General features: G+C 35.9%; 1 long non-coding RNA gene across 1 annotated transcript in view; it reads left to right on the top strand.

Moving 5' to 3' along the window:
* LOC147825992 (uncharacterized) overlaps positions 1-20498 on the top strand; it is a 90720-nt gene that overhangs the window by 20824 nt on the left and 49398 nt on the right. Inside the window, exon 3 of the long non-coding RNA XR_015440134.1 lies at positions 15568-15705. This is a non-coding gene — a long non-coding RNA (uncharacterized LOC147825992). The remainder of the gene's footprint in view (positions 1-15567; positions 15706-20498) is intronic.

Genomic DNA, 20498 nt, shown 5'->3' with positions numbered 1-20498 from the left:
CCAAGGGGAAATTTCATCAGATCCACTCTACTCATTAGTAGAAAGGTTATTGATGTTCTCTGTAGAGTATATGTAGCATACAAGCATCATTCGTTTTTTTGCTTGTTTTATTCTTTTTCATTCTTATCTCCTAATCTACCCATATTGACAAAGGTATAAACAGGCTTATTAATACATGCAGAAGCCCAGTAGCATTTTAATGAGAAAAATGTGCAATTAAACATTTTTGAAATTTGTTTTAAGCTAAAGTCCCTGGTGAATAATGGTTGTGTTCATGAACTGGTTAGTGTGATTTTTAAAAATTAGAGGGAGGGCTAGGGATTTAGCTCAGTGGTTTTGCTGCCTGCTGCTAAATGTCTTGTAGAATTCAGCAGTGAACACATCAGGGCCTGGGCTTTTCCTAGTTGGAAAGGTTTTAATTATGTTTTCAATTTCATTGATTGATATTGGGTTGTTTAGAATTTTTAGGTCTTCGGTGTTCACCTTTGTAATTCATACATATCTAGGAATCTGTTCATTTCTTCTCTGTTTTCCATCTTATTGGTGTATAGGTTCTGCAAGTAGGTGTTGATGATCCTCTGGATTTCTGCTGGGTCCATTGTAATTTCACCCTTTTCATTCTTAATTGCATGGATTTGGGCCTTTTCTTTCCTTTTTCTTATGAGGTTGGCTAAGAGTCTGTCAATTTTGTTGATTCTTTCGATGAACCAACTTTTGGCTTCATTGATTTTTTGTATCATTCTCTTAGTCTCCATTGAATTGATTTCTGCTCTGATCTCTAATTTCCTACCTTGTATGAGTTTTGGTTCTGTCCTCCTCTTCTTTTTCTAGAACCTTGACATTCACCATCAGGTTGTTTATTTGGGCTCGCTCTGTTTTCCTAATATGAGTATTCACTGCTATGCATTTCCCTCCTAAGACTGTTTTCATTGTGTCCCATTGACTCCGATATGTTTTACTGTTATTATAATTTAATTGTAGGAACTGTCTGATATCTTCTTTAATTTCCTCTGTGACCCATTGGTTATTCAGAACTGTGTTGTTCAATTTCCATGTGTTTATGAAATTTTTGTGGTTTCTTTTGCTATGGATCTTGAATTCTTCACACTATGGTCTGATAATATACAGGGGATAACTTCAATTCCTTTGTACTTACCTGAATACATTCTATGAGTGAGTATGTGGTCTGTTTTGGAGAATGACCCATGTGCAGCTGAAAAGAATGTGTATTCTGTTCTTGTGGGCTGGGACACCCTGTGAACATCTGTTAAGTTCATCTGTTCAAGAGTTTGATTGAGTTCTACCATTTTGTTGCTTCTTTTTGTCTAGTTGATCTATCTACTTGTGACAGTGGGGTATTGAGGTCTCAAACAACTATTGTATTAGTGCTTATATGATTTTTCATGTCTGTTAGTATTTCTTTTATATAGTTGTGCACACTAGTGTTTGGTGCATAGATATTTATTATTGTTATCTCTTCCTGTTAGATTGTTCCCTTTACAAGGATGTAGTGTCCTTCTTTTTCTGTCTTAATCAGTGTTGGTTTGAAATCTACTTGATCTGCAACAAGGATAGCTACTCCTACTTTTGGGGGGGTTCCTGTCACATGGAGTATTGTTTTCTACCCTTTCTCTTTCAGTCTATGAGTTTCTTTACGAAGTATGTTTCTTGTATGCAGCATATTGTTGGATCTTGCTGCTTGACCCATTCTGCCAGTCTATTTTTTTTTGATTGGTAAATTGAGACCATTAACAATGATGGTTGTAACTGATACATATTGACTTATCATTGTCGTGACTTTTTCTTTTTTTGGATTCTCCCACTTTACATTTAATTTCTTGTTGTGCCCGATGGATCCATCCTGCTGTGCTCCCTGGGGTTGTGATCTTCGTTTTCTTTTCCTAGGATATTGTCTAAAATTTTTTGGAGTACCAGTTTGGCATTCATGAAGTTCCTAAGGTGCTCTTTGTCATGAAAATATCTTATTTCTCCATCAATTTTGAAAGATGGTTTTACAGTGTACATCAATCTGGGTTGAAGGCTGTTTTCCATTAGGGTTTGGAATACATCACTCCAAGCTCTCTTGACTTGATGGTTTGTGTTGAGAAGTGTGCTGTGATTCTGGTGGGCTTTCCTTTTTATGTGATTTGTTTCTTTTCTGTAACTGCTTGTAGAACTTTGTTCTTTTGTTGGGTTTCTGGAATCTTAACAATTATATGCCTATGTGTAGATTTTTTTGATCAAGGCTAGTTGGAATCCTATATGTCTCACTTATCTGTATGTCAAGTTCTTTTCCCCTCCTTGGGAAGTTTTCTGCCATCACTTCTGTGAATAGTTTTTTTTAATGTCATCTGGACTCTCTCCTGTTTCTTCATTGACTCCAATCAGTCTTATGTTATTCTTCTTTGCATCATCTAGCAGCTGCTGGATTGATTACTCATGGTCCCTTACAATTTTAAAGGAATTTTTCTTTTCCTGGTCACTAATTGCAATCTTATCTTCTATATCTGAAATTCTGTCCTCACACTGGCTCATTCTGCTGTGTAGACTTTCAAAGGAGTTTTTAATATCCTGGTAATCTGTTTGCATCTATTTTATGGATTCCATTTGTTTTCAATGTTGGGATTCCATCATGTTCCTCAGCTCCTCTCTAGATTTATTAATCATGTCATTTACTATAAGCACAATCTCTTCTGTTATCTGAGAAATTATTTCTGATTTCATTTTTTCCAGATCCTCTTTTGTTGCCAGTTCAGGGAGTCCAGGTGGTTGAGTATCAGAGTGTTCAATCTCGTTTCTGCTTGTGGTTGTTTTAGGTGATTTGGAAGTCTGGTTTGAGACTTGTTTACATGTTGCCTCATTTCTACAGGGGTGGGGTGGGGGGGGTTACCTCCTCTGTGCTGGGAGTGGTGGGACGGTGGTCCGGAAGCCTCCTCTGTGCTGGAATTGGTGGGAAGGTGGCCCAGAATCCTCCTCCGAGCTGGGAGCAGTGGAATGGTGGCCCAGAAATCTCCTCTGCCTCCAATATTTAATTTTAATAAGAAACTAGGCATAGTTGCAAAAGAAATAAAAAACAGGAGATTGGATATAAACAACTTAAAGTAGAGCAGAGAAAAATGAAGGGGAAAAAATTGAGAGAAACATTGAGAATTGGATAATCCAACGAAGCTTGTACAGATTCTTAGGGACAAGTAATCCAGAGCACACAAAAATGTGCACCAAAACAAATTGGATTTGGTTTTCTCTTTCTCACACAGTTTTTCTAAATCAATATAATTCACTATTTAAAGAACACAATTTGGTGGTTTTAACATGTTCAAAAGTTATGCATTCATCACCACTATCTAGTTCAAAAACATGTTCATCATGCATAAATAAATTCCATGCCTATTAGGAGTCACTCCACATTTCACGTCCTTGTCTATGGAGTGGCCCTTTTTGCATACTTCATGTAAATGAAATCATATACCACAGCAATTTTCATCTAGCTTCTTTCACTTAGCATAATATTTATATGATGTACCTATATTGGAGCATATGCAAGCAATTCATTTGTTTTTAGGGCTGAATAATATTCCATTGTGTAGATATACTTTCACTGTATTTCTCCATTCATCAATGGAGTTCATCCTTTGGTTTGTGTCCATTATTTGTCTACTATGAAAAACGTTATTGTTATTTTATTTTTTCTAATGAATATTCTGCCCTCTTTAACTACATTCTCTATCACAATACTCATCTTCAGTGACAGTTTCTGAGATCCTGAACCTCAAATGCAGCTTCTTCTGATACCATGGAGCTTGGCCCAGAAACTCTGTGTTTAGAGGCAGGGAAATATAATATTTAATGCTACTTTTGTAAATTGATTTTAATGGAATCATTACATAAGTATTAGACTACATGTAGATTTGTTCAGAATACTCCATACTTTCAGAACCAGTCACATGATCTCTCAAAGCAAAAAGTAAAAAGTTAAATCATCTTACTGCTATAAATATGTGACCTGGAATAGATTTGTTATTACTTTGAAATGAAATTACCATACATTACCATTATTATATTATTTTTTCTTTAAAATTCATGAAGAAATTTGGAAAAAAGTTTTATTATACAAAATTATTATTATTATTATTATTATTTTATTTATTTATTTTTGGTACCAGTGATCAAACTCAGGACTTTGTGCTTGCAAGGCAGCCAGTGGGACCGCTGAGCTAGATCCCTGGCCCTATAAAATTATTTCTTAATGAATTATGTCCCACCTTTTTAGGGACATTTACTTTTTTGGTCTAATCAGCATCCAATTGAGAAAGATTTTGTCATATCAGAGTGCAATCAAATAGCTTAACTGAGCAAAGAAGAGTTTAGCAGAACTGAAAGACATACCTCAGTTTCACTTGCAGCCTTGTCTCTGTCCCACCTCAGAAAGCTTTAAGCCAGCATAGGAGTGTGCAATTCTTTCACCTTTGTTTAACAAAACAACAATGTTCAGGACCAAGGCACTCATGGCTGATACTGATCAAACCAGGCCACCCATTCAAAACCTTACATCGGTGAAGTAAAATTGGAGATCAGACATCCTTGGCAAAACTAACTAAACATTTTTATAAAATTACTTGCAGAGTCAGTGAGTGACCAGTGAATTTTCAGCATGAATGGGATCCAAAACACATTTCTGTGCCTATGGCTATGCTTTTATACATAAGCAAAAAATAAACAATTGCCTAATCTGCATTTACTAAAAATATAGAAACTGAAAGGTGGATGTGGAAAGGGCAAATTAAGTGGAAGGGAAAAAAAAAGCATTTTTCAGAAAAACCAACTATCCTAGAAGTTATGTTAACCTATTAAGACCACCTTGAAAGTTTGAAACATATATATATGCACATATATATGCACATATATAAACACACATAAACATTACAGAACTGTACATAGTGTTGTGACGCAGAACAGAAAGGAAGTTAAAATGCATTAATTTTGCACCTAAAGCAATGAAAATTTATTGTGTATATTGGATATAAATTTTATATTGTTTTAGTACCATGGTGCGTAAGCTGAAAATATCGATTTCTTCTACCTTATATATAATGTTTTTGGACTGAGATTCAGGTCATTGGCAAGAAAAATTGATTTGGTTGGGGGAAAGTTTTAACCAAAACTAATGCATCGTTCTTACTTGGCTGGCTTGCCAAACAGACTCTTTAGCCATGTCCACCTTAAAATAAAGGGGTGTTAACAATTTGTAAGAAAATTAAATCTGTGATAGCTATGCCAGATCCATTATTACCATAGAGTAAACAAATTTTGTTTGCTTACCTATGCAGTAGGCAAAACAAAACAAAACAAAACAAAAAACCAGAGAATGCTTTAAAATTAAGTTTTAAACAGAGGATCTATTGAGTTTCTATTGCTTTATCAGGTGTAACTTGTGTCTCTCCCCTGGGAATGTATTGTCTTTTTGTCTGTGGGTTGTTCTCTTTACACATTTTGATCTCTTAGATCTTAAATTATTATAATTTTGAGCATTTAAATTTATCTCTCCATATTTATTTTTGGACTCCCATTGTCTAGGATATGGTAGCTGCTCAATAAATAAACGCTGACTGAAACATTCCTTTGCAGCTATCAAGACTATGAAGACAGAATCATATAAACTAGGGGATGTTGTGAATTACTCTTCACTTGTAATCTTTTCTTTAAAACTGTGTTAATTACTTGGATTTAAGAAAAACTGCCTGAAAGTGGTCAGTGGCTTGGCTTTCCTTGAGAGACAACCAATAATTTTTCTTTTGATCCATAATTGCAACACTGTGAGGAAAGCCATTTATACATCCTTTCAGCAGTGTGTAATTTAGTCCAGAATCATAAAAGAAAGAGGAGGGATAGAAAGGGAGGAAGATTAAGAAGGTAAAGCCAGAAAAGAAGGGAAAAGAGCACATGAAGAAGACTGGTTATGACATTTCTGTTCTGTTTGTCTTAAAACATTAGCACCTTTTATATAATTGTAATTTTTGCCCCAAATTTTATGTCAAACACATGTGCCTTGTTTTAAATCAACTCCCAGAATTGTGTCATGAAATTTTCCTGATACAACATCACACTGGCATCCAGTTCATGAACCAGTTTCCAGTCTTCACCCTTCATCATTTATACCAGGAAAAATAGGCATTGCTGTTTACCATGTAGAGCCAGTGTGCTCTATTCCAGTTTCTCCTATTTTTTCATCACTTAATAAATTCACAAGAATAGAGAAATAGTGAAAATGATTTAGAAATTTTAATGAGAACTCAACACAGTCAACTGAAATTCCCCCTTTTTATTTTTCTGATTTGACATTACAAACATCTACAATGGGCAGCACCCTCTGAATGCTACTAGCTGCCCTTCATGCATGACTCTGGAACATAGGCATGTTGTAAGTGTAGATTCCTTATTTTAAATGCACATGTAATAGTTTTTAACTAACTGTTCAATCTTGTACTTACTGAATTTACATCACCAAGGTATAATACTTAAACACAATTTTTGAAACTTTTGGGTGACTTATAACTGTAGTGGCACCTTACCTGCTCTGTAGGTCCAAACCATTTTCGATTTCACATTGAACACCATTTGGAGCTATCATTGATTTTATTTGTCATTTCTACATCACTAATTTCTTTCTGATCACCTTTGTGTACATACTTGCTTTTAACAATTGTCCTTTTACAAGCTGTAGCAGGTTGAATTTTGCACACAGACACTATCAGAGCTGAAGGAATATTGCCATGCATTCTTTTGACAAACAGTATGGCCCATTTGTTGTCACACAACACTGAGTGATCACTTCCTTCCCAATGAATGTCTTTGTGAGAAATACACATCTCCTTCCCATCCTTAGAAATGTGTTGTTCACTGATATTTGAGTTTGAAAACATTCACCTGGGACATTTTCTTATGAATATTTATAAACTAAAATTTTACTTATGTGATGAAGTTCATGATTATTATAATACAAAGTGATGCTACCTGTTTGTTTGCATTCTGAACTACATTTCTCAGTGTTTCTGTTTGCCACTATTGACTGGACAAGAGAAATTCTGAATTCAAAATTGTGTTCCACGAAAACTACGAGTAAACCACAAAGACTATTTCTCCATTCTCTTAATATATCTTCTTCAATGATATCATATTTCAGACAGCACAGTATAAAACCAGAAGATTGCGGCAATAGTGACGTTGTAGAATTCTGTGAGTCCTGTCTGTGACCCATCTTTCTTCTATTTTCTCATAATTTAAGCTTTTTAAAAAATACCTTGGAATGATTGATAAGTAATGAAAAAATAATTGCTAGGACAATGAAATAGTAAAATGTTTCAAGATACAGGAAAACATGGAAAATCACCAAGAACCAATAATGTGACATATATAAAGGGTCCAATGACCCAAATGATAATTACATATATCAAAGGATCCACTGGACCTAATAGTGATTATAAAAAGAGTACAAGTTTGATCCTAGTTTAACTTTAAAGCATGAATCATTCTTCTGGTTCTTTGCAAGATATCTCAGAAAGAATAAAAGTCATGAAATGTCAATACTTAAAAATAGAACAATTCAGAAAAAGAAATTCAGAAATAAAAACTGGTTCAGATGAATCCTGATGGTATTGAGTTAATTGGATATAAAAAATTACTTCTTGAAAGCAGAAATTAGCAGTGTATATCTGTGTGCTAAAATACTACATCATTCTTCAACATTATGTACAGAATTGCAGTTAGTGTTCTGGTGTTCCACTTTCATTTTATTCACCACAATATTCCCAATAAATCCAACTTGGTATCAGTTCTCTGGAGCAGTCTTGAGGACTATGTTCTAGTTTAGTGCCCTGATAGGTAGAAGAGTGTAGAAATCTTGATTCAGTGAACAACTTGAGCTTTTGTTCTGAAAATAAACAGTTTCCAGGGAAAAAGGGCCAAAATATATTTTATTTCCCTGGCTCTGTCTGTCTCTCTTTCTAACTCAGAAACTCAAGCTGCATATAAATCATTTCCTTCTGCATTATATCCAGAGGACCTCTTGGGTATCTTGCTTGTGTTCAAGAAAATGTTCACTCTTTTGAAAGCACCACTTCTTGGTGTTGCCGATAGGAAGAGAGAAGTTCCTACCCACAGCTGTTGGGCCATGTGCAAAGTGTTTGATAAACCAGTGCCTTGGTTTCTTTTTTACAATTTATAAAATTATCCAGGATATTAATGCTATTGAGGAATAAAGGATATCTTTTTTTTCTTCTTCTTCTACAACTGTTGGCGGGATCCCATGGAATTATTTCTTGGGCCCAAATAGAAATTTGCCCAGGTTTTATGTACAAGTCTCTTTACCTGGAACTCTTCCCTTTCCTCTCCAGTCAGGATCCTATAAGGTCAAGCAGAGACCTTTCAAGTCAAGGTCACATGAAAACACTCTTTTTCTCTGTAGGTGAGTAAAGTATCTGGCTCCTATTTCTCTATTTAATCCTGTTACATCTCAGGAGGTTTTCTCTAGCCTTCTTGCAAATAAATTTCTATGGAATCCCCTCAGCTGGTCAATGAGATGTTTTCAAGTAAGCTCCTTGCAACATTATTTTGCCCTTAAAAATCTCAGATAAAATGCAATTCAAATTCATTTGGCCTAGAGCTGGGATTTAGCTCAGTGGTTCCACCACCTGCCTCGCAAGCACAAGGTCCCTAGTTCAATCCTCAGTAACCCCCCCCCAAAAAATGGTTTCTACCTTCAAATTCATTTTGCCCCTCAAACATTTACCAAATACAGTCAAATTTCCTTGAATTTAATTGGCTCTGAATATGTACTACCAAAATTCATGCTGAAACTTAACCACTGATGTGATAAAATTAAGAGGAGTAGTCTTCAGGGCATGATTAAGGGCTCTGTTTTCATGAATGGGGATAAATGACTTCATAGAAGATGTGCAAGGGAACTGTTGGCTCCTTCTGCCATGTGAGGGTGATGTAGGAAGCGCCATTTTGGAACCAGAGAGCAACCCTCTTCAGGTCCCAGATTTTCCGGGGAAGTCTTCTCATGTTGGACTTCCTATCCTCCAGGACTATGAGAAACAAACTTGTATCCTATATAAATTCCCACATTTTAAGTATTTTGTTATAGGAGCAGAAACAATCTGACATGGTACAAATTAAAAGACAGTATTTTAAATTGTAGTATCTCTGTAGTTGAATCACTTATTCTTTGGTTTTCTGCCAATAAATATTGTTAAGTCCTGTCAGAATTTGGACAAAAGCAAGATATATGAAGAACTATCTTAAAATCTTATGAAATTATGGACTGTAGCTTTCTAAATTCATGATTGTTAATTTGAATTTGAGATACACATGGAGAAAAATGAAAACTTTATTTGTAAGCTTGCAATTTATCTTTATTTCTTAATGTTTTGACAATATTTTGGTTGACTACTTGAAATATGTTGAATAAGAATAATTATGTGAAATGCTCAGTTTTGTAAAATTGACATCACATTGTAAATTCAGTTTTATATCCTATTTTTTCACCTAAATTTATATGAGCATTTTCTGTGTCATTAAACATTATTTGAAAATACAGTCTTAATAGCTTTACAATAGACTATTTTAAGGAAATACCACAATATATTTAACTAATCTCTTATTGTTAGACATTTAAATTGTATCCAATTTTTCACTACTGTAAAAAAAAAGGTTATAAACAGCCTGGAATGCAAGCTTTTGATGGCATATTTCTGGTTATTATTCCTCTGGAATGCATTTCTTAAAATAGAATTACTACCTCAAAGTCTGAATATTTCTAAGGCTTTTGAACACATTGCCAACTTGCCCTCAAAATGGGCATATGCATTTACAGTTTGTTCAATGCCTTTCCAATCTTTAGCAAAACAAAACAAAAACTTTTGACACTCTTTGTACTTCATCTAGAGTTCAGATATCCAAAAAATTTTAGAATTAATGTTTTTCTAAATGAATTATTTGGCTACTTTGTTTTCATAAATGGACATAAAATGTGTTTTTGGCCAAGAAATTCCAACATTTTAACATTTGTTCTAGATTATTTAAAATATCTGACTTAAAATATTTCACATAAAAATGACAGATTATGCCTCTGGCTGGGAGACACCAGTTGCTTGGAAATATTTTCATCAATTTTGAAGTGCCTATTTTAAGCAAAGTATATAGTAATTGGCTGTTCACACAATTTTGGAAAGGAAGCACTGTCAAATTTTGTTGCCTATATAAATGCTGATGGTGAGGCTCAGAGAGCTTTGTGTGACACAATATATAATAGAACTATGATCCAAACCCAGGTCTCTTTTTTAGTGTTATGGTTTAGATCTAACATATCCCCCCAAAGTCTCATGTGTTTGGAAGGTGATTGAATCATGTGGGCACAATATCATCTGTTGATTCATCTATCCAATTCATCCATTGATGAGTTCAGTAGCTGAATCTCATTTTAGAAAGTGGAGCCTGTTTGGAGGTTACTGGGAGTGTGATCTAGCAAAGCTTATGGTTCCTCCATTTTCTCTCTGCTTGCTGGCTGCCATGGGTTGAGCACTTCTTTTTCCTCCCACCCCTCTGCCATATTGTTTCTGCCTTGAAGCTAACCAACCATGGACTGAAGCTGTGGGGAAAAAGCCTCTCCTTTAAATTGTGGGTGCTGAATATTTTGTCCCAGTGATGGGAAAGTGACTATGATACAGATTTTTTCCATGAAGTTCCCTGTACTGTTACTGATGTCTAATTAGTAGAGGATCAGCTTTTTACAATACAAGTAATGTATTGTAGCTGAATTGCAAACATTTGGCATTAAAACAGGTTAGGGTGGAAGGAATTATTGTTTCCTCTCTCCAATCATTCTTGGATTCACCCTTGTTTATTCAGCTTTGTATATTTGCCAGATCTCATGTGAAGAAATGTTCTTCATGCTACCAGGATATGAAGTTCAGGAAGCCCAAGTTTACTCTTGTCAAGGAATACCAAATTCCATGAATTTACTATATTAGAAAGTTCAGCATGTAGGCAAAAATGAGCCAGCCAAAATAAATCCCAGGATCTGCTGATGTTAAATTTAACACTTTCTATAATCTGATTTCTCTGAATTAACATGGTAAATACTCTGAAGAGCTTTTCCTATTGTTATTTGTCATGCTTCAGATTTTACTCTATTTTTCTCCCAAGTTATTTTTGCTTACAACTGTATCATTCAGTTTGTTTAAGGAAAAGAAATAACAAAATGATGTTGGGTAGTAGAAAAAGAATACCAAGAGTAAATAGGGAGAAGAAACAGGGCTGTGTCCGCAAGGAAACCACACTTCAGGTGACACTGATTTGTATTTAGGGATAGCTAAAAGGCTCTCTGGTGATTCTAAATACTTAAAAGTATATTCATTCCTTTCTAGGAGAAACCAAAATTACCCAGTAATTTAATTCTTATTGAGCAAGAAAAGCAGTCAGTTATACACAGATGCATACAGACTCACCGGTTTGTTATGCTTGTTTCTCTGTGCATAGGATTGAAGAGTTAGAAATGTTATTTAAACAACATGAAATGGAGAGGCAGCCTTCAGCTATTGTTGACCTGGCCTTGGACTTCTTGGAATGTCCACTGCTCCATCAAGGAATTATAGCCAAATTGCCTATGACTATATTTTCTTTTAGAAAGGCTGGCAAATATCTATCATGCAAACTTGCTGTTCTCAGGATTATCAATAAAGTTACTAGCAGGATAATGCATTTTTAAAAAGTGTAAAGGAGTGGATCAGGACAACTTTTCAAAGCAAACATTTCTTCTTACACTCTTTCATTTGCCTTCATTTCTGTCCTGGACTTTGTTGATTATTGTCCCTTGAATATTTTTAGGTATATTTAAGAAAGTATTATTAACAACATCCTTGTGTTACCTATAAAGATAATGAATGGTTGATTATTGTTACCTGTTTGGGCAGAAGATTGCCATCTAAAATGTGTACTATAAGATGTAATTTTAATTTGCAAGTTCTACTTTGAATCATTAACACTTGTCTATAAAAAAGAAGATATCAAAAGCACACTTACTTCAATTCAGAGCAACTTTCTTGGGAAAAAATACCTGTCTGCATCCATCAATCAAAGTGCATAGCTTTACAGCAAGGGGAAGACTTTTCTGTTGGTATTAAAACCTCTTATATAGAATATTTCCCTCACAGGTTCTTTGCAGAAAAAAAAAACTTACCTGATTTGTACAAAAGAACACTGCTCTCTAGTGGAATAAGGAGAAAGAAATCCATTACCTCATTCACTTGCTTTCCTTGCATCCTTGGCTGCTGCTTACGAAAGGCGGCTGAGCTTTGTCTTGGGCTTATGACATGCTATGATGTATGGCTACAATTATTGTGGTATTATACTGTGAAGTGGTTTTGGTCTTGTAATCAAGCAAAAATCTTTTCCCCCTTAAACCTTCTTTTGTAAATTGAAGCCAGTAGGTCTCTCTAACCCTTCCTTCTCGGCTGCTTCTTGTTCCAACAAAAAAAAAGCCTGCAACTAATAATAATTTAATTTACACAGGAACTTCCAATAATTTAACTCACATCAGGTTTATTTGGAAGTGATTAATGATAGCATTTATGGGCCTGGAAATTTTTAATAATGCTTTGCTTGTGAATTTATGGCATTTGTGTTCCAGGTTGTGGGCTGCTTTTAGTTGTGCTGATCGTCTACCTCCCCCTTACTATTCTCATGTGAGATGTTCACCCTTCCTTTTTCTATCCTTCTACATGGCACAGGTTGAGACAAAGTGATAAATCTTCATGCTACATTATTTGTCTCAGTGAGAAGGGTTGTAAAATAGTGTAAATTTGCTCTGATGGGGGATTCTTTATCTTCTTGTTCTATACATCATTTTTAACAATACTTGCAGGAGTCCTGGCTCCTTTGATATCACTGTTCCACATATTCTGAGTGAACCATCATGAAATGGGCATTTTGGATTTTCCATAGTGGTTTCATACCTCTGAGTTGCCATAAATGCGGATGGAAATGTGTAATAACCACACATTCCAAACGAATAGGCACATTTTGAGAGATTAAATATGCAGCCAGCTGTTCTGCAAAGATTTATCATTGATGCACCTTATTCATAAGAGTCTGAAGAATCATTTTGGGTCAGTTCTTCTCCCCAACTTCTCCAGGCCTGATGGCAAGGGAAAGGCCTGCATGGCTTAGGATCTTCTGATGCAAATGGATAGGCAAGTAATGATACATGCTTTGCCTCCACCCACTACCACTACTTAAATTCTATCCATTTGTTGAGTAGAATTAGGATTTCAGACACAGCTGTAAGTAGCCAATTGAGGAAGCAACATTTTGTTTCCAAGATGATTGGGAGCAAAAGTGAGCTAGAGGTTTGGATGTCCTTATACTTCTGCTTGTGAGTGGAATACACAGTGATTGTAGCTTGAATCTTAAAAGTTCCCCAAAGCCATATATTGAAGACTTGGTCCCCAGCCTGTGGTGCGTTTTGGAGGTGGTGGAACCCTTAGGAGGAGAGGCGTACTGGGAGATTTTAGGCCATTAAAGGTCCTAGGTTCTTCCACTCTCCTTTGGCTCTCCAGTCATGATAGATGGGCAGTCCTTCCATCATCTGCTCCAGCCATTAGTACTGCTGTGCCCCAGGGCAAAGGCAACAGGTCCCAGTCACCAGGAATTGGGACATGCAAATTGCCAGCCAAAACAGACCCTCCCTTGCTTTAACTTGTTTATCTCAGGTGTCTGTCATGGTGACAGAAAGCTGAGTAAGACCATAGTGCTGCTACGTTGGTTCTGCTCTGGCTTTGTGGAGTGGTGTGTACAGTGTAACCAGCAGAAGTCATTAGCAAAAGAGAAAAAATAAGATGTTCTGTGAGAATGAAAAGTATATTTCTTTTCTTTTTATAACATTTATTTTCTCTCTACCTGTTCACATGGGACCAAAATTAATTACTTCTAATTAAATCTGTAATATGTATGTATGATAATTAACTTTATAAAGACATAAATAAATGAATCTGTTACTGGCAAATAAAAGGAGTAGAGGGGAAGGGAAAAATAATTGAAACATGTTAAGTACACTTACCAATTCTTCATAATAAATATAATAATTGTGTACTGAAAACATGTACTAATAAAGATTAAAAATTGAAAAGTCCCTCTAAAAAGCATTTAAAACATTCCTCACTCTGAACCATGTGTCTTGTGATATATAAAAGGTAGTAAAATCATGATTCTTTTTAACATTGTCTTCTCTAAGCCAATGAAACAAACGCTTAACTTCAAAAGTTTGGCCAAATGTTAGCTTCCAGATTTACATGAGTATGAATTCTAGAACACCATTGCTCAGGGAGAGGAGGTTACCGTTGAAATCAGGCTTGTGATGAGACGGAACAGGCACTGAGAGAACAAGTACATTTAGGCCTCAGTCCTTCCAAGATGTTTTGAATCCTGAGTCCTGTCACTTCCATGGGACTCAATTGTTCTTCCTGTAAGAATTACATACATCCAGGGGTTAGTATGGGATCAAATTAGGCAACATAAGAAAAAGTTCACAGCAGCACCATTTATAATAGCTACATTTTGGAAGTGCCCTATGTGCTCATCAGTAGGTGAATAGATAAAAAGTCAATATAAATGTGGATAAATTTCAGTCATTTGAAGAAAAATGGATGCATCTTGAGACCATAAGGTTAAAGGAAATAAATCAGTCACAAGGTTAAATATTGCATGTTTTCTATTATATGAGAAACTCTAAGTATAAATAATTTAAAGAGCAAAATAAAAGAGAGGTAATAGAAAAGAGGGAGGTAAACATTGGGGAGATGTGAAATGATTCAAGTATGGGAAGAGGGGAGGTAAAGGAAGAAAAGGGGATGTAATTCTACATAATGATTCTAATTATTCATTAAATATTACAAGCATATACCAAAAAATACAATAAAGTTTTCTGAAAAAAAATGTCCTATATTGTGTGTGAACATATTTTGGCTACATGCAAAGTATGTGCACCCTGATTTGTTTATTAATTCAAATTTCTCTCCAAATTTGACTTTATGCATCAGTAAATTAGAAATGCTAACTGCAGATGACCCCTGACTTACCCTGGTTAATTTTAATAATTTTTTTACTTTAGAATGGAATGGCATAAATATATAGTCAATGGAAAACACGTGGATGTTCCTTGGCTTAAAATGGAGTTAAGTCCCCCAAACCCATTGTACATTGAAATTATAGCAGGTCAAAGATGTATTTAATACACCTAACACAATAATATCGGAGCTTAATGATACAGTATGGTATTAGTTGTTTTCATGGCTGACAGGGAGCTCAGGTTCATTGCTGCTGCCCAGCACTGGGAGAGAAAAGCCCACCATGTATCACTGTCTTGGGAAAGATAAAAATTCACAATTCAATATAGGTTTCTAGGGCAGGCACATCATTTCACACCATTGTAAAGTAAAAAAAATGTATGTGGAACCATGGTAAATTGGGAAATATCTATACTTTTAATGTTGAATTTTTATCTCTTCTGAGGCTTTGGATATGTCCAGTACCCCCTTCAACTCTGGGAAGCATCAGAGTCTCAGCTCAGAGTCAGATCCATGTTTACGTGGGAAACAACCAACATCCTACAACTGTGCTGTTGCTAAGCTATGATGGTCAGTAAGTTAGGTAAGTATATTAAACACATTTTCAACTTATGATATCTTCAATTTATGGCTGGCTTATAGGGGCACAATGGCATCATGTAAATTGTAAGAGTCTGATTTTACTGAGATTGATAGAGCAATAATAAACAATGAGACAGGCCCTTGCCTTGCCTCTATGATTATTTTCAACAAAATGCTCCAGAAATGTAAGTTTGTCCTGCAGTTCTCCTGCTCAATGTATCAAAATGGTGTGTAAATGTGTTTTTTTCTAAAATTCTTTCATTGGTACATTTCAGGTGCACAACACATTTACATTTCTCATTGGGAACTTAAACCTTTACATGATGCATCTTGGTTCTTATTTTTTCTCCATTCCTAGCCCTCCCTCACTTCATCCACCCTTCCCTATTTACAAAGACTTTATTTCCATTTTTTCCAATTCTCAGCATTTTTTCTTTCCCTTCTTTCCTTTCCCCTGTCCCTCCCACTACCCCTACCATTTGGACCTTTTCTTCCTATTTTGCATTACCGATTATTCATTCTAATCATTGGTACATTTTAGATATACAATATAATGACATTCATCAACGGAAATTTGCACCTTTACATAATCTCTCTTGGTTCTTATTTTTTCCCCTTGCCCAGCCCTCCCTTCAACCCCTCCATTCCTCCCAATTTACAAAGATTTTGTTCCTATTTTTCCATTTTCTCATATTAATCCCATTCCCTTCTATCCTTTCCCCTATCCCTCCCACTTATTTCCCCTTTGTCCCTTTTCTTCCTATTTCACATTACCTATTATACATTTTAGTCCTTATTTACACTTTCAGTTTCTCACACCAGAGAAACTATTTGGTATTTACACGTGTGTCCTATTTATTTCACTTAAGAGTATTGCCTCAATATGCATCCATTTAGCTATAAATGTCTCTAATTTCTCATTTTTTATGGCTGAGTAGTACTCCACTTTATAAAAAAAACCACATGTTCTTTATCCAGTCTCCACTTGATGGGGATTTGGGCTGTCTCCAAGTTTTAGCAGTCACAAACTGTGCTGCTATGAACATGGGTGCACATATATCACTGTGGTATGATTCTTTTAATTCTTTGGGGAAGATCCCCAGCCGTGGAATAGCAGGGTCAAATGGGACTTCCAGTCCTAGTTCTTTGATGCATCTCCATACAGATTTCCACAGTGGTTGCACCAGTCTACACTTCCACCAGCACTGGAGCAGGGTTCCTCTTTCCCCACAGCCCTGCCAGCATTTGTTATTGTTTGATTTCATGATAGTAGCCATTCTTTCTGGAGTGAGATGGAATCTCAAGGTTGTTTTCACTTGCATCTCTCCAATGACCAATGATGTTGAACATTTTTTCATGTATTTATTTGCTATTTCTACTTCTTTGTCTGAGAAATGTCTGCTCATTTCAGATGCCCATTTTCGGATTGGGTCTTTAAATTTGGGAGGTCTGATCTTTTTAAGTTCTTTATAGAGTCAAGATAGTAGACCTTTGTCTGAGGAAGAGCAGGTGAAGATTTTTTCCCACATTGTGGGTTGTCTCTTCACACTGCTGGTGGTTGCTCTTGCTGTGCAGAAGCCTTTTAATAAGAAGAGATCCCACTTATTGATTGTTTGTGCTAGTTCACAGGCAACTGAGGTTTTGTTCATAAAATCTTTTCCTACACCAATGTCTTCAAGGGTTCTAGCTAACCTCTGTTCCAACTGGTTCAGTTTCTATTTTAATATTTAGATCTTTAATCCATTTTGATTTTAGTTTAGTGCATGGTGAGAGATACAGGTCTAGTTTTAATCTTTGGCAAATTGAAGCCCAATTTTTCCAGCACCATTTATTAAAGAGGCTATCTTTCCTCCAGTGAGGTTGTTGGCTCCTTTATCGAAGATAAGATTGCTGAGTGTGTCTGGCATTGTTTCTGCATCTTCTAATCTGTTCCACTGATCCTCAGGTCTGTTTCTTTGCCAGTACCATGCTGTTTTTATCACAGTAGCTTTGTAGTAGAGTTGCAGGTTGGGGCTTATGATACCCCCTGCCATGTCTCTGTTACCTAGAATTGCTTTTGCTATTCTGGATGTCTTCTTGTTCCAAATGAATTTTTGGATTGTTTTCTCAAGGGCCATGAAGTATGCTACTGGGATCTCAATTGGAATTGCATTAAATCTATATAGCAGTTTTGGAAGTATGGCCATTTTCACTATATTAATTCTTCCTACAGAGGAGCAGGGGATTTGTGTCCATTTTCTGATATCATCTTCAATCTCTCTTTTCAGAGTGCTATAGTTTTCAGAGAAGAGGTCTTTGATTTCTTTCATTAGGTTGATTCCTAGGTATTTCAGTTTTTTGGATACTATTGTGAAAGGAATTCTTTGCCCTATTTCTCTCTCAGTGAGTCTGTCATTGGTGTAGAGGAAAGCTATTGATTTTTGTGTGTTGACCTTGTAACCAGCTACTTGACTGAATTTGGTTATTAAGTCTAGAAGACTTTTGGGGGACTTCTTGGGGTCTTCTATATAGAGTATCATGTCATCTGCAAATAATGACAATTTGACTTCTTCATTCCCTATCTTTATTCCATTTATTTCTTTCTCTTGTCTAATTGCCATGGCTAATATTTCCAGAGCTACATTGAACAAGAGTGGTGATAGTGGACATCCTTGTCTTGTTCCTGACTTTAGTGTGAAGGATTTCAGTTTTTGACCATTTAGTATGATATTGGCTGTTGGTTTTTCATAGATGGCTTCAATCAGTTTGAGGTAGAGACCATCTATTCTAATTTTTGATAGGGTTTTTATCATAAATGCATGTTAGATTTTTGTCAAATGCTTTTTCTGCATCTATGGAGATAATCATATGGTTTCTGTCCTTGGCTCTATTGATATAGTGTATTACATTGATTGATTTGCATATGTTGAACCATCTCTGCATCCCTGGGATGAATCCCACTTGATCAGGGTGTATGGCCTTCTTGATGATCTTCTGCATTCTATTTGTCAGTATCTTATTAAGGATTTTTGCTTTTATGTTCATTAGTGAGATTGGCCTATATTTCGCCTTTTCGGTTGTGTCTTTCTCTGCTTTGGGGATCAAGGTGATGCTTGCTTCCAGGAATGAATTTGGGAGTATTGCTTCCCTTTCAATTTCATTGAAGAGTTTAAACAGTAGTGGCAGTAGTTCCTCTCTAAATGTCTTGTGGAATTCAGCAGTGAAGCCATCAGGGCCCAGACTTTTCTTAGTTGATAAGTTTTTTATTATGTTTTCAATTTCATTGGTTGATAGTGGGTTGTTTATAATTTTTAGGTCTTCTTCATTCAACTTTGTTAATTCATATGTATCTAAGAATCTGTCCATTTCTTCTGTGTTTTCCATCTTATTGGCATATAGGTTCTGGAAGTTGGTATTGATGATCCTCTGGATTTCTGCTGGGTCTGCTGTAACTTCACCCTTTACATTCCTAATTGCATGGATTTGGGCCTTTTCTTTCCTTTTTCTGACAAGGTTGGCTAAGGGTTTGTCAATTTTGTCGATTCTTTCAAAGAACCAACTGTTATCTTCATTGATTTTTTTGTATCATTCCCTTAGTCTCCATTGCACTGATTTCTCCTCTGATCTTTATAATTTCCTCCCTTGTATGAGCTCTGGGGTTGTCCTGCTCTTCTTTTTCTAGAAGCTTGAGCTGCAGCATCAGGTTGTTTAATTGGGCTCATTCTATTTTCCTAATATGAGTATTCACTGCTATGAATTTCCCTCGTAAGACTGCTTTCATCGTGTCCCATAGATTCCGATATGTTTTATTGTCATTGTCATTTAATGGTAGGAACTGTCTGATTTCTTCTTTAATTTCCTCTGTGACCCATTGGTTATTCAGAAGTGTGTTGTTCAGTTTCCACGTGCTTATGAAATTTTTCGTTTCTTTTGCTATGGATCTCCAATTTCATCTCACTATGGACTGATAATATACAGAGGATAACTTCAATTCCTTTGCACTTACTTAAACATGTTCTATGTGTGAGTATGTGGTCTATTTTTGAGAATGACCCATGTGCAGCTGAGAAGAATGTGTATTCTGATTTTGTGGGGTAGAAGACTATAAACATCTGTTAAGTTCATTTGTTGAAGAGTTCGATTGAGTTCTAGTATTTCATTACTTATTTTTTGTCTAGTTGATCTATCTATTTGTGACAATGGGGTGTTGAGGTCCCCCACTACAATTGTATTAGTGCATATATGACTTTTCATGTCTGTTAGTATTTGTTTTATATAGTTGGGCACACTAGTGTTTGATGCATAGATATTTATGATTGTCATCTCTTCCTCTTGGATTGTTCCCTTTACAAGGATGTAGTGTCCTTCTTCATCTCTCTTCATCAGTGTTGGTTTGAAGTCTACTTGATCTGCAAAGAGGATAGCTACTCCTGCTTTTTTTCGGGTTCCCATTGCATGGAGTGTTGTTTTCCACCCTTTAACTTTCAGTCTATTAGTTTCCTTTTGAATTAAGTGTGTTTCTTATATGCAGCATATTGTTGGATTTTGCTTCTTGATTCATTCTGCCAGTCTATTTCTTTGATTGGTGAACTGAGACCATTAACGTTGATGGTTATAGCTGAAACATATTGACTTGTCATTGCCATGACTTTTTCTTTTTCTTGGGTTCTCCCTCTTTAAATTTAATTTCTTGTCGTGCCAGATGGGTCCATTCTGCTTTGCTTCCTGGGGTTGTGATTCTCAGTGTCTGATCCTCGGATATTGTGTAAAAATTTTTGGAGTGCTGGTTTGGTATTCACGAAGTTCCTAAGGTGC

This window comes from Heterocephalus glaber, unplaced genomic scaffold (genome assembly GCF_053883595.1).
Source record: "Heterocephalus glaber isolate CG9 unplaced genomic scaffold, H.glaber_assembly_v1.0 deba00001481, whole genome shotgun sequence".
Lineage (NCBI taxonomy): Eukaryota > Metazoa > Chordata > Mammalia > Rodentia > Bathyergidae > Heterocephalus > Heterocephalus glaber.
Note: the sequence above shows the minus strand (reverse complement) of the source record. Positions and strands in the feature narration are given on the sequence as shown.